This window comes from Mustela erminea, chromosome X (genome assembly GCF_009829155.1).
Source record: "Mustela erminea isolate mMusErm1 chromosome X, mMusErm1.Pri, whole genome shotgun sequence".
Lineage (NCBI taxonomy): Eukaryota > Metazoa > Chordata > Mammalia > Carnivora > Mustelidae > Mustela > Mustela erminea.
In genome coordinates this window covers 6,398,405-6,411,600 of record NC_045635.1, presented here as the reverse complement: position 1 = coordinate 6,411,600, position 13,196 = coordinate 6,398,405, and the positions used below count along the sequence as shown (strand labels likewise).

Below are 13,196 nucleotides of genomic sequence, written 5' to 3'. Positions count from 1 at the left end.
GGCATTTTACGGACACTCTTCCAACCCGCAAACATGGGTTGTCTTTTCTGTCTGTTGGTGTGTCCTCTTTGAGGTCTTTCGTGAGTATTTTCTAGTGTCCGGAGCACAGATCTCTCGCTTCTTTGGTGAGGTTTATTCCTAGGTGTTTTCCCGCTTTGGGTGCCATCGTCCGTGGGCCTGTTTTCTTTTTTAGAAGGATTTTATTTATGTGTTGGAGAGAGAGTGAGAGAGAACCCAAGAGGGGGCAGGGAGGGGTGGAGGGGGAGAAGGAGAGAAGCGGGCTCCCCGCCTAGCAGGGAGCCCCGTGCGGGGCTCGATCCCAGGACCCTGAGGGCATGACCGGAGCCGAAGGCAGACGCTTCGCCCGTGGAGCCACCCAGGCGCCCTGGGATTGTTTGCTTCATCTCCCTTTCTGCTTCTTCCTGTTCGAAAGGCAGTGGATGTCTCTGTATGGATTTTGTCGCCTACCACCTTCCTGGATTCGTGGAGGAGTTCCAGTCGGGTCTTCTGGAGTCTGGCCGGTCTCTTGCCTGTGGTATGTCGCGTCATCTGCACGTCGTGAGAGCCTCACTTCTTTCTTCCCCACGTAGATGCCATTTCCGTGTTCCTTCTGACGTGATGCTATGGCTGGACTTGCAGGACGGTTTGGACTGACCGCGGTGAGAGTCGACGTCCTCGTCGCGCTCCTCCTCGTCCGGGGAAGGGTCTCCGCGTGATCCCCGCCGAGTGTGAGGTTGGCTCCGGGCTTTCCTCGGGCAGCCTTTATTAGGCGGATGCTTGTTCCCTGTAAACCTACTTCGTGTAGGGCTTCCCCCGGCGCCCCCCCCCCCCCCCCGATCTTATTTATTTATCTGACACAGAGAGAGAGAGCGCGCGCACAGGCAGGGGGAGAGGCGGAGGGAGAATCGGGCTGCTCCCCGCGGAGCAGGGAGCCAGAAGCGGGGCTCAGTCCCAGGACCCTGAGATCAGGTCCTGAGCCAGAGGCAGAGGCTGAACTGAACTGACCGAGCCACCCAGGTGTCCCCGTGGAGGGCTTGTATCCCGAATGCATGTTGTTGTGGGTCGATAGCTTTTTCTCCGTCTGTTGAAATGATCCTGCGGTTTTTATCCTTTCTCCAGTTTGTTTTCTTAATCCTTTCTCTTGTCGGTGTGATGTATCCTGTTGACCGATTGGCCAATAGGGAACCGATCTTGCATCCAGGAGTAAATCTCGCTGCCTTGTGGTGAGGGGTTTCCCTAAGGCGTGGTTGTCAGAGTGTGTTGGCCAGCCGTTTTTGAGGATGTTTGCCTCTGTGCTCATCAGAGATGCTGGCCTGCATCTCTCCCTCCTCTTGTCTCTCTCCCTTTTTGTTTTCATTTTGATCTTTGTTTTTCTTTGAAGACTGGATTGATCGGTTGCTGGACTGATTTGTCAGATCCCGTGTGGGCGGGGCGGCAGGCAGAGAGAGAGGAAGGGAAGCGGGCTCCCCGCTGAGCTGAGCGGAGAGGCCGATGCGGGGCCGGATCCCAGGAAGGACCCTGAGGTCATGCCTTGAGCAGAAGGCAGAGGCTCTCACCCAGTGAGCCAGCCAGGCGCCCCTCCCCTTTGTGAAAAGCATGTGCTTTTAGGAAGAGCCACTGCAAAGTCAGCCACCCCCATCAGCAAAGGTATTCAGTAGGGGTGCGATGGCAGGGGAGGGGTCTGATGGAAGGGGTGGGACCCTGGGGAAGGGGGTGTGTGACGGAATGGAGGGGCGCTCCGGAAGGGGTGGGAAAAGTGACGGACGAGGGGGCGGAAGCGGCGGGGGCAGATGGAATGGGCGGTGTGTGTGACGGAAGGGGTCTGATGGGAGGGGTGGGGTCCGAAGGAAGGGGCGGGGTGCGTGATGGCGGAGGCGGGACCCGAACGAAGGGGCGTGGTAGGTGACGTAAGGGGAGGTGTCTGATGGAAGGGGTGGGGCGCTAGGGAAGGGGAGGAGTGTGGGGTGGAAGGGGCGGGGTCTGCGTCGGTAGAGGGAGGGCCCTAAGGAAGGGGAGGGGTGTGCGGCGGAAGGGGAGGTGCCCTACGGAAGAGGCGTGGTGCGTGACGGAGGAGGCGGGGCCCGAAGTAAGGGGAGGGGTGGGCGGCGGAAGGGGTGGGGCTCTACGGAAGGGGAGGGGTGTGTGACGGAAGGGGCGTGGTGCCCGACGCAAGAGGCGGGGCCCAGAAATGAGGGGCGGGGTGTGCGGCGGAAGGGGTGGGGCTCTACGAAGGGGAGGGGTGTGTGACGGAAGGGGCGTGGTGCCCGACGCAAGAGGCGGGGCCCCAAAATGAGGGGCGGGGTGTGCGGCGGAAGGGGAGGGGTCTGGTGGAAGGGGCGGTGCCCTACGGAAGGGGCGTGGTGCGTGACGGAAGAGGCGTGGCCGGAAGTAAGGGGCGGGGTGGGCGGCGGAAGGGGTGGGGCCCTACGGAAGGGGAGGGGCCCTGCGGAAGGGGAGGGGCGTGTGACAAGGGGCGTGGTGCCCGACGGAAGAGGCGGGGCCCCAAAATGAGAGGCGGGGTGTACGGAGGAAGGGGAGGGGTCTGGTGGAAGGGGCGGTGCCCCACGGAAGGGGCGTGGTGCGTGACGGAAGAGGCGGGGCCCGAAGCAAGGGGCGGGGTGTGTGAGGGAGTGGGAGGGGTCTGGTGGGAGGGGTGGGGCCCTAAGGTGGGGGCGGAGTATGTGACGGAAGGGGCGTGGTGCGTGGCGAAAGAGGCGGGGCCCGAGCGAAGGGGCGGGGCCTTGTGGACGGGCGGGGTGTGACGGAAGATGGACAGGAGCGGGCGGGGCGCGATGGGAGGGGAGGGGTTAGGTGGAAGGGGCGGGGTCCGGCCGCAGGGGTGGGTGGAGTCTTCCCTTGGTCGCCTGTCTTGGGCACCTTTAAGCGCTGTCCTTGCTCTCCAGTCTGGTAGGTGGCGTGGCCGTCCCGGGCAGGAGTGGCCGGCCTAAGGACGGGGGACGGGGCGCTCTGCTCAGAAACCAAAGCCTTGGCACGCTTCGTGTCCTAGGACGCTTCGGGCCGTTGGTGAAGATCCGCGCCTCCGACCTGGGCTGTGTGTCCCGACCCCGGCCCTGGGGACAGTTTCAGGATGCCCTCTACCTGCCCCGGTCGGGGTGTCCCTGCGGCCACCCGCGTAGTCTTTGTAGAGGCTTCAGCGGCTCGCAGTACGTTGTGCCTCCCCGCGCGATCGTGGGTGTGGGGCGGGCTCCCCGGGGCGGGCTGGCGCGGCGGGATGGTGGGACGGTGTCATGCGCCCTCCCCCCCCCACCTGACCTCCCCACCCCTCCCATCCCACCCCACCCTCGCGGAACCCAGCTGAGTCTCAGGAAGGTCCCTGCGCCAGGGGTGCACCCGGGGGCGTGAAGTCCCGGGGAGGGCGTCGCCAGGGTGGTGTTGTGGCCGATGTCAGAGAGATGACCGCCTGTGCTCTCTTGGAGGGTTTTTGTGGTCTTAGGGCCCACGTTTGGGGCTTCAGTCCACTTTGGGCTTAGTTGTGTGTGCGGTATGAGGAAGTGGCCCGGGGTCGTTCCTCGGCGCGTGGCCGTCCAGTCCTCCCCGGCGCCGCTTGTGGAAGAGACGGTGTCTCGCTGATCGTGTATTTTTTTTCTCCTTTGTTGAAGACTCCTTGACCTTGCAGTCATGGGTTTATTGCTGGGCTCTGTCTTCTGTCCTGTTGGTCTGTGTGTCTGTTTCTTTCTGCCGGTCCCATATGGTTTTGATACTAGGGAGATCTCTTGACATGTGGGATCGCCATAGCTCAAGGTTGCTTTGGCTATTCGAGGTCTCGTGTGGTTCTCTACGGGTTTTAGGACGATGTGTTCTAGGTCTGTAAAAAAGGAAAGCTGTTGGTGGTGTTTGCTTTTGTTTTCTGTGTTTTGTTATTTTTTTAATTCCAAGATTTTTATTTATTTATTTGACAGACAGAGATCCCAAGTAGGCCGAGAAGCAGGCAGAGAGAGAGGAGGAAGCAGGCTCCCTGCTGAGCAGAGAGCCCGATGCGGGGCTCGATCCCAGGACCCTGGGATCACGACCTGAGCCGAAGGCAGAGGCTTCGACCCACGGAGCCTCCCGGGCGCCCCAGGCTGTGGGTATTTTGATAGGCATTGCATTCAGTCTATCGACTGTCTGGGTTGTATGGGCATTTTACGGACACTCTTCCAACCCGCAAACATGGGCTGTCTTTTCTGTCTGTTGGTGTGTCCTCTTTGAGGTCTTTCGTGAGTATTTTCTAGTGTCCGGAGCACAGATCTCTCGCTTCTTTGGTGAGGTTTATTCCTAGGTGTTTTCCCGCTCTGGGTGCCATCGTCCGTGGGCCTGTTTTCTTTTTTAGAAGGATTTTATTTATGTGTTGGAGAGAGAGTGAGAGAGAACCCAAGAGGGGGCAGGGAGGGGTGGAGGGGGAGAAGGAGAGAAGCGGGCTCCCCGCCTAGCAGGGATCCCCGTGCGGGGCTCGATCCCAGGACCCTGAGGGCATGACCGGAGCCGAAGGCAGACGCTTCGCCCGTGGAGCCACCCAGGCGCCCTGGGATTGTTTGCTTCATCTCCCTTTCTGCTTCTTTCTGTTCGAAAGGCAGTGGATGTCTCTGTATGGATTTTGTCGCCTACCACCTTCCTGGATTCGTGGAGGAGTTCCAGTCGGGTCTTCTGGAGTCTGGCCGGTCTCTTGCCTGTGGTATGTCGCGTCATCTGCACGTCGTGAGAGCCTCACTTCTTTCTTCCCCACGTAGATGCCATTTCCGTGTTCCTTCTGACGTGATGCTATGGCTGGACTTGCAGGACGGTTTGGACTGACCGCGGTGAGAGTCGACGTCCTCGTCGCGCTCCTCCTCGTCCGGGGAAGGGTCTCCGCGTGATCCCCGCCGAGTGTGAGGTTGGCTCCGGGCTTTCCTCGGGCAGCCTTTATTAGGCGGATGCTTGTTCCCTGTAAACCTACTTCGTGTAGGGCTTCCCCCGGCGCCCCCCCACCCCGCACTATCTTATTTATTTATCTGACACAGAGAGAGAGAGCGCGCGCACAGGCAGGGGGAGAGGCGGAGGGAGAATCGGGCTGCTCCCCGCGGAGCAGGGAGCCAGAAGCGGGGCTCAGTCCCAGGACCCTGAGATCAGGTCCTGAGCCAGAGGCAGAGGCTGAACTGAACTGACCGAGCCACCCAGGTGTCCCCGTGGAGGGCTTGTATCCCGAATGCATGTTGTTGTGGGTCGATAGCTTTTTCTCCGTCTGTTGAAATGATCCTGCGGTTTTTATCCTTTCTCCAGTTTGTTTTCTTAATCCTTTCTCTTGTCGGTGTGATGTATCCTGTTGACCGATTGGCCAATAGGGAACCGATCTTGCATCCAGGAGTAAATCTCGCTGCCTTGTGGTGAGGGGTTTCCCTAAGGCGTGGTTGTCAGAGTGTGTTGGCCAGCCGTTTTTGAGGATGTTTGCCTCTGTGTTCATCAGAGATGCTGGCCTGCATCTCTCCCTCCTCTTGTCTCTCTCCCTTTTTGTTTTCATTTTGATCTTTGTTTTTCTTTGAAGACTGGACTGATCGGTTGCTGGACTGATTTGTCAGATCCCGTGTGGGCGGGGCGACAGGCAGAGAGAGAGGAAGGGAAGCAGGCTCCCCGCTGAGCTGAGCGGAGAGGCCGATGCGGGGCCGGATCCCAGGAAGGACCCTGAGGTCATGCCTTGAGCAGAAGGCAGAGGCTCTCACCCAGTGAGCCAGCCAGGCGCCCCTCCCCTTTGTGAAAAGCATGTGCTTTTAGGAAGAGCCACTGCAAAGTCAGCCACCCCCATCAGCAAAGGTATTCAGTAGGGGTGCGATGGCAGGGGAGGGGTCTGATGGAAGGGGTGGGACCCTGGGGAAGGGGGTGTGTGACGGAATGGAGGGGCGCTCCGGAAGGGGTGGGAAAAGTGACGGACGAGGGGGCGGAAGCGGCGGGGGCAGATGGAATGGGCGGTGTGTGTGACGGAAGGGGTCTGATGGGAGGGGTGGGGTCCGAAGGAAGGGGCGGGGTGCGTGATGGCGGAGGCGGGACCCGAACGAAGGGGCGTGGTAGGTGACGTAAGGGGAGGTGTCTGATGGAAGGGGTGGGGCGCTAGGGAAGGGGAGGAGTGTGGGGTGGAAGGGGCGGGGTCTGCGTCGGTAGAGGGAGGGCCCTAAGGAAGGGGAGGGGTGTGCGGCGGAAGGGGAGGTGCCCTACGGAAGAGGCGTGGTGCGTGACGGAGGAGGCGGGGCCCGAAGTAAGGGGAGGGGTGGGCGGCGGAAGGGGTGGGGCTCTACGGAAGGGGAGGGGTGTGTGACGGAAGGGGCGTGGTGCCCGACGCAAGAGGCGGGGCCCAGAAATGAGGGGCGGGGTGTGCGGCGGAAGGGGTGGGGCTCTACGAAGGGGAGGGGTGTGTGACGGAAGGGGCGTGGTGCCCGACGCAAGAGGCGGGGCCCCAAAATGAGGGGCGGGGTGTGCGGCGGAAGGGGAGGGGTCTGGTGGAAGGGGCGGTGCCCTACGGAAGGGGCGTGGTGCGTGACGGAAGAGGCGTGGCCGGACGTAAGGGGCGGGGTGTGCGGCGGAAGGGGTGGGGCCCTACGGAAGGGGAGGGGCCCTGCGGAAGGGGAGGGGCGTGTGACAAGGGGCGTGGTGCCCGACGGAAGAGGCGGGGCCCCAAAATGAGAGGCGGGGTGTACGGAGGAAGGGGAGGGGTCTGGTGGAAGGGGCGGTGCCCCACGGAAGGGGCGTGCTGCGTGACGGAAGAGGCGGGGCCCGAAGCAAGGGGCGGGGTGTGTGAGGGAGTGGGAGGGGTCTGGTGGGAGGGGTGGGGCCCTAAGGTGGGGGCGGAGTATGTGACGGAAGGGGCGTGGTGCGTGGCGAAAGAGGCGGGGCCCGAGCGAAGGGGCGGGGCCTTGTGGACGGGCGGGGTGTGATGGAAGATGGACAGGAGCGGGCGGGGCGCGATGGGAGGGGAGGGGTTAGGTGGAAGGGGCGGGGTCCGGCCGCAGGGGTGGGTGGAGTCTTCCCTTGGTCGCCTGTCTTGGGCACCTTTAAGCGCTGTCCTTGCTCTCCAGTCTGGTAGGTGGCGTGGCCGTCCCGGGCAGGAGTGGCCGGCCTAAGGACGGGGGACGGGGCGCTCTGCTCAGAAACCAAAGCCTTGGCACGCTTCGTGTCCTAGGACGCTTCGGGCCGTTGGTGAAGATCCGCGCCTCCGACCTGGGCTGTGTGTCCCGACCCCGGCCCTGGGGACAGTTTCAGGATGCCCTCTACCTGCCCCGGTCGGGGTGTCCCTGCGGCCACCCGCGTAGTCTTTGTAGAGGCTTCAGCGGCTCGCAGTACGTTGTGCCTCCCCGCGCGATCGTGGGCGTGGGGCGGGCTCCCCGGGGCGGGCTGGCGCGGCGGGATGGTGGGACGGTGTCATGCGCCCTCCCCCCCCCCACCTGACCTCCCCACCCCTCCCATCCCACCCCACCCTCGCGGAACCCAGCTGAGTCTCAGGAAGGTCCCTGCGCCAGGGGTGCACCCGGGGGCGTGAAGTCCCGGGGAGGGCGTCGCCAGGGTGGTGTTGTGGCCGATGTCAGATAGATGACCGCCTCTGCTCTCTTGGAGGGTTTTTGTGGTCTTAGGGCCCACGTTTGGGCCTTCAGTCCACTTTGGGCTTAGTTGTGTGTGCGGTATGAGGAAGTGGCCCGGGGTCGTTCCTCGGCGCGTGGCCGTCCAGTCCTCCCCGGCGCCGCTTGTGGAAGAGACGGTGTCTCGCTGATCGTGTATTTTTTTTCTCCTTTGTTGAAGACTCCTTGACCTTGCAGTCATGGGTTTATTGCTGGGCTCTGTCTTCTGTCCTGTTGGTCTGTGTGTCTGTTTCTTTCTGCCGGTCCCATATTGTTTTGATACTAGGGAGATCTCTTGACATGTGGGATCGCCATAGCTCAAGGATGCTTTGGCTATTCGAGGTCTCGTGTGGTTCCCTACGGGTTTTAGGACGATGTGTTCTAGGTCTGTAAAAAAGGAAAGCTGTTGGTGTTGTTTGCTTTTGTTTTCTGTGTTTTGTTATTTTTTTAATTCCAAGATTTTTATTTATTTATTTGACAGACAGAGATCCCAAGTAGGCCGAGAAGCAGGCAGAGAGAGAGGAGGAAGCAGGCTCCCTGCTGAGCAGAGAGCCCGATGCGGGGCTCGATCCCAGGACCCTGGGATCACGACCTGAGCCGAAGGCAGAGGCTTCGACCCACGGAGCCTCCCGGGCGCCCCAGGCTGTGGGTATTTTGATAGGCATTGCATTCAGTCTATCGACTGTCTGGGTTGTATGGGCATTTTACGGACACTCTTCCAACCCGCAAACATGGGCTGTCTTTTCTGTCTGTTGGTGTGTCCTCTTTGAGGTCTTTCGTGAGTATTTTCTAGTGTCCGGAGCACAGATCTCTCGCTTCTTTGGTGAGGTTTATTCCTAGGTGTTTTCCCGCTTTGGGTGCCATCGTCCATGGGCCTGTTTTGTTTTTTAGAAAGATTTTATTTATGTGTTGGAGAGAGAGTGAGAGAGAACCCAAGAGGGGGCAGGGAGGGGTGGAGGGGGAGAAGGAGAGAAGCGGGCTCCCCGCCTAGCAGGGATCCCCGTGCGGGGCTCGATCCCAGGACCCTGAGGGCATGACCGGAGCCGAAGGCAGACGCTTCGCCCGTGGAGCCACCCAGGCGCCCTGGGATTGTTTGCTTCATCTCCCTTTCTGCTTCTTCCTGTTCGAAAGGCAGTGGATGTCTCTGTATGGATTTTGTCGCCTACCACCTTCCTGGATTCGTGGAGGAGTTCCAGTCGGGTCTTCTGGAGTCTGGCCGGTCTCTTGCCTGTGGTATGTCGCGTCATCTGCACGTCGTGAGAGCCTTACTTCTTTCTTCCCCATGTAGATGCCATTTCCGTGTTCCTTCTGACGTGATGCTATGGCTGGACTTGCAGGACGGTTTGGACTGACCGCGGTGAGAGTCGACGTCCTCGTCGCGCTCCTCCTCGTCCGGGGAAGGGTCTCCGCGTGATCCCCGCCGAGTGTGAGGTTGGCTCCGGGCTTTCCTCGGGCAGCCTTTATTAGGCGGATGCTTGTTCCCTGTAAACCTACTTCGTGTAGGGCTTCCCCCGGCGCCCCCCCCCCCGCACTATCTTATTTATTTATCTGACACAGAGAGAGAGAGCGCGCGCACAGGCAGGGGGAGAGGCGGAGGGAGAATCGGGCTGCTCCCCGCGGAGCAGGGAGCCAGAAGCGGGGCTCAGTCCCAGGACCCTGAGATCAGGTCCTGAGCCAGAGGCAGAGGCTGAACTGAACTGACCGAGCCACCCAGGTGTCCCCGTGGAGGGCTTGTATCCCGAATGCATGTTGTTGTGGGTCGATAGCTTTTTCTCCGTCTGTTGAAATGATCCTGCGGTTTTTATCCTTTCTCCAGTTTGTTTTCTTAATCCTTTCTCTTGTCGGTGTGATGTATCCTGTTGACCGATTGGCCAATAGGGAACCGATCTTGCATCCAGGAGTAAATCTCGCTGCCTTGTGGTGAGGGGTTTCCCTAAGGCGTGGTTGTCAGAGTGTGTTGGCCAGCCGTTTTTGAGGATGTTTGCCTCTGTGCTCATCAGAGATGCTGGCCTGCATCTCTCCCTCCTCTTGTCTCTCTCCCTTTTTGTTTTCATTTTGATCTTTGTTTTTCTTTGAAGACTGGATTGATCGGTTGCTGGACTGATTTGTCAGATCCCGTGTAGGGCGGGGCGGCAGGCAGAGAGAGAGGAAGGGAAGCAGGCTCCCCGCTGAGCTGAGCGGAGAGGCCGATGCGGGGCCGGATCCCAGGAAGGACCCTGAGGTCATGCCTTGAGCAGAAGGCAGAGGCTCTCACCCAGTGAGCCAGCCAGGCGCCCCTCCCCTTTGTGAAAAGCATGTGCTTTTAGGAAGAGCCACTGCAAAGTCAGCCACCCCCATCAGCAAAGGTATTCAGTAGGGGTGCGATGGCAGGGGAGGGGTCTGATGGAAGGGGTGGGACCCTGGGGAAGGGGGTGTGTGACGGAATGGAGGGGCGCTCCGGAAGGGGTGGGAAAAGTGACGGACGAGGGGGCGGAAGCGGCGGGGGCAGATGGAATGGGCGGTGTGTGTGACGGAAGGGGTCTGATGGGAGGGGTGGGGTCCGAAGGAAGGGGCGGGGTGCGTGAGGGCGGAGGCGGGGCCCGAACGAAGGGGCGTGGTAGGTGACGTAAGGGGAGGTGTCTGATGGAAGGGGTGGGGCCCTAGGGAAGGGGAGGAGTGTGGGGTGGAAGGGGCGGGGTCTGTGTCGGTAGAGGGAGGGCCCTAAGGAAGGGGAGGGGTGTGCGGCGGAAGGGGAGGTGCCCCACGGAAGAGGCGTGGTGCGTGACGGAGGAGGCGGGGCCCGAAGTAAGGGGAGGGGTGGGCGGCGGAAGGGGTGGGGCTCTACGGAAGGGGAGGGGTGTGTGACGGAAGGGGCGTGGTGCCCGACGCAAGAGGCGGGGCCCAGAAATGAGGGGCGGGGTGTGCGGCGGAAGAGGCGGGGCCCCCAAATGAGGGGCGGGGTGTGCGGCGGAAGGGGAGGGGTCTGGTGGAAGGGGCGGTGCCCTACGGAAGGGGCGTGGTGCGTGACGGAAGAGGCGGGGCCCGAAGTAAGGGGCGGGGTGTGCGGCGGAAGGGGTGGGGCCCTACGGAAGGGGAGGGGCCCTGCGGAAGGGGAGGGGCGTGTGACAAGGGGCGTGGTGCCCGACGGAAGAGGCGGGGCCCCAAAATGAGAGGCGGGGTGTACGGAGGAAGGGGAGGGGTCTGGTGGAAGGGGCGGTGCCCCACGGAAGGGGCGTGGTGCGTGACGGAAGAGGCGGGGCCCGAAGCAAGGGGCGGGGTGTGTGAGGGAGTGGGAGGGGTCTGGTGGGAGGGGTGGGGCCCTAAGGTGGGGGCGGAGTATGTGACGGAAGGGGCGTGGTGCGTGGCGAAAGAGGCGGGGCCCGAGCGAAGGGGCGGGGCCTTGTGGACGGGCGGGGTGTGATGGAAGATGGACAGGAGCGGGCGGGGCGCGATGGGAGGGGAGGGGTTAGGTGGAAGGGGCGGGGTCCGGCCGCAGGGGTGGGTGGAGTCTTCCCTTGGTCGCCTGTCTTGGGCACCTTTAAGCGCTGTCCTTGCTCTCCAGTCTGGTAGGTGGCGTGGCCGTCCCGGGCAGGAGTGGCCGGCCTAAGGACGGGGGACGGGGCGCTCTGCTCAGAAACCAAAGCCTTGGCACGCTTCGTGTCCTAGGACGCTTCGGGCCGTTGGTGAAGATCCGCGCCTCCGACCTGGGCTGTGTGTCCCGACCCCGGCCCTGGGGACAGTTTCAGGATGCCCTCTACCTGCCCCGGTCGGGGTGTCCCTGCGGCCACCCGCGTAGTCTTTGTAGAGGCTTCAGCGGCTCGCAGTACGTTGTGCCTCCCCGCGCGATCGTGGGCGTGGGGCGGGCTCCCCGGGGCGGGCTGGCGCGGCGGGATGGTGGGACGGTGTCATGCGCCCTCCCCCCCCACCTGACCTCCCCACCCCTCCCATCCCACCCCACCCTCGCGGAACCCAGCTGAGTCTCAGGAAGGTCCCTGCGCCAGGGGTGCACCCGGGGGCGTGAAGTCCCGGGGAGGGCGTCGCCAGGGTGGTGTTGTGGCCGATGTCAGAGAGATGACCGCCTGTGCTCTCTTGGAGGGTTTTTGTGGTCTTAGGGCCCACGTTTGGGCCTTCAGTCCACTTTGGGCTTAGTTGTGTGTGCGGTATGAGGAAGTGGCCCGGGGTCGTTCCTCGGCGCGTGGCCGTCCAGTCCTCCCCGGCGCCGCTTGTGGAAGAGACGGTGTCTCGCTGATCGTGTATTTTTTTTCTCCTTTGTTGAAGACTCCTTGACCTTGCAGTCATGGGTTTATTGCTGGGCTCTGTCTTCTGTCCTGTTGGTCTGTGTGTCTGTTTCTTTCTGCCGGTCCCATATTGTTTTGATACTAGGGAGATCTCTTGACATGTGGGATCGCCATAGCTCAAGGATGCTTTGGCTATTCGAGGTCTCGTGTGGTTCCCTACGGGTTTTAGGACGATGTGTTCTAGGTCTGTAAAAAAGGAAAGCTGTTGGTGTTGTTTGCTTTTGTTTTCTGTGTTTTGTTATTTTTTTAATTCCAAGATTTTTATTTATTTATTTGACAGACAGAGATCCCAAGTAGGCCGAGAAGCAGGCAGAGAGAGAGGAGGAAGCAGGCTCCCTGCTGAGCAGAGAGCCCGATGCGGGGCTCGATCCCAGGACCCTGGGATCACGACCTGAGCCGAAGGCAGAGGCTTCGACCCACGGAGCCTCCCGGGCGCCCCAGGCTGTGGGTATCTTGATAGGCATTGCATTCAGTCTATCGACTGTCTGGGTTGTATGGGCATTTTACGGACACTCTTCCAACCCGCAAACATGGGTTGTCTTTTCTGTCTGTTGGTGTGTCCTCTTTGAGGTCTTTCGTGAGTATTTTCTAGTGTCCGGAGCACAGATCTCTCGCTTCTTTGGTGAGGTTTATTCCTAGGTGTTTTCCCGCTTTGGGTGCCATCGTCCATGGGCCTGTTTTGTTTTTTAGAAAGATTTTATTTATGTGTTGGAGAGAGAGTGAGAGAGAACCCAAGAGGGGGCAGGGAGGGGTGGAGGGGGAGAAGGAGAGAAGCGGGCTCCCCGCCTAGCAGGGATCCCCGTGCGGGGCTCGATCCCAGGACCCTGAGGGCATGACCGGAGCCGAAGGCAGACGCTTCGCCCGTGGAGCCACCCAGGCGCCCTGGGATTGTTTGCTTCATCTCCCTTTCTGCTTCTTTCTGTTCGAAAGGCAGTGGATGTCTCTGTATGGATTTTGTCGCCTACCACCTTCCTGGATTCGTGGAGGAGTTCCAGTCGGGTCTTCTGGAGTCTGGCCGGTCTCTTGCCTGTGGTATGTCGCGTCATCTGCACGTCGTGAGAGCCTCACTTCTTTCTTCCCCACGTAGATGCCATTTCCGTGTTCCTTCTGACGTGATGCTATGGCTGGACTTGCAGGACGGTTTGGACTGACCGCGGTGAGAGTCGACGTCCTCGTCGCGCTCCTCCTCGTCCGGGGAAGGGTCTCCGCGTGATCCCCGCCGAGTGTGAGGTTGGCTCCGGGCTTTCCTCGGGCAGCCTTTATTAGGCGGATGCTTGTTCCCTGTAAACCTACTTCGTGTAGGGCTTCCCCCGGCGCCCCCCACCCCGCACTATCTTATTTA

At 61.2% G+C, this 13,196-nt stretch overlaps 1 protein-coding gene and 1 long non-coding RNA gene across 6 annotated transcripts in view; both read left to right on the top strand.

Annotated features, from left to right (window-relative positions):
- Positions 1-13,196, top strand: part of GPR143 (G protein-coupled receptor 143) — a 104,222-nt gene that overhangs the window by 50,827 nt on the left and 40,199 nt on the right. The gene's annotated exons all lie outside the window — the stretch shown is intronic.
- LOC116583716 lies at positions 10,490-12,173 on the top strand. Its single transcript, XR_004282847.1, has 3 exons — positions 10,490-10,631; positions 10,768-11,379; positions 12,135-12,173. It is a non-coding gene; the product is annotated as an uncharacterized LOC116583716 (long non-coding RNA).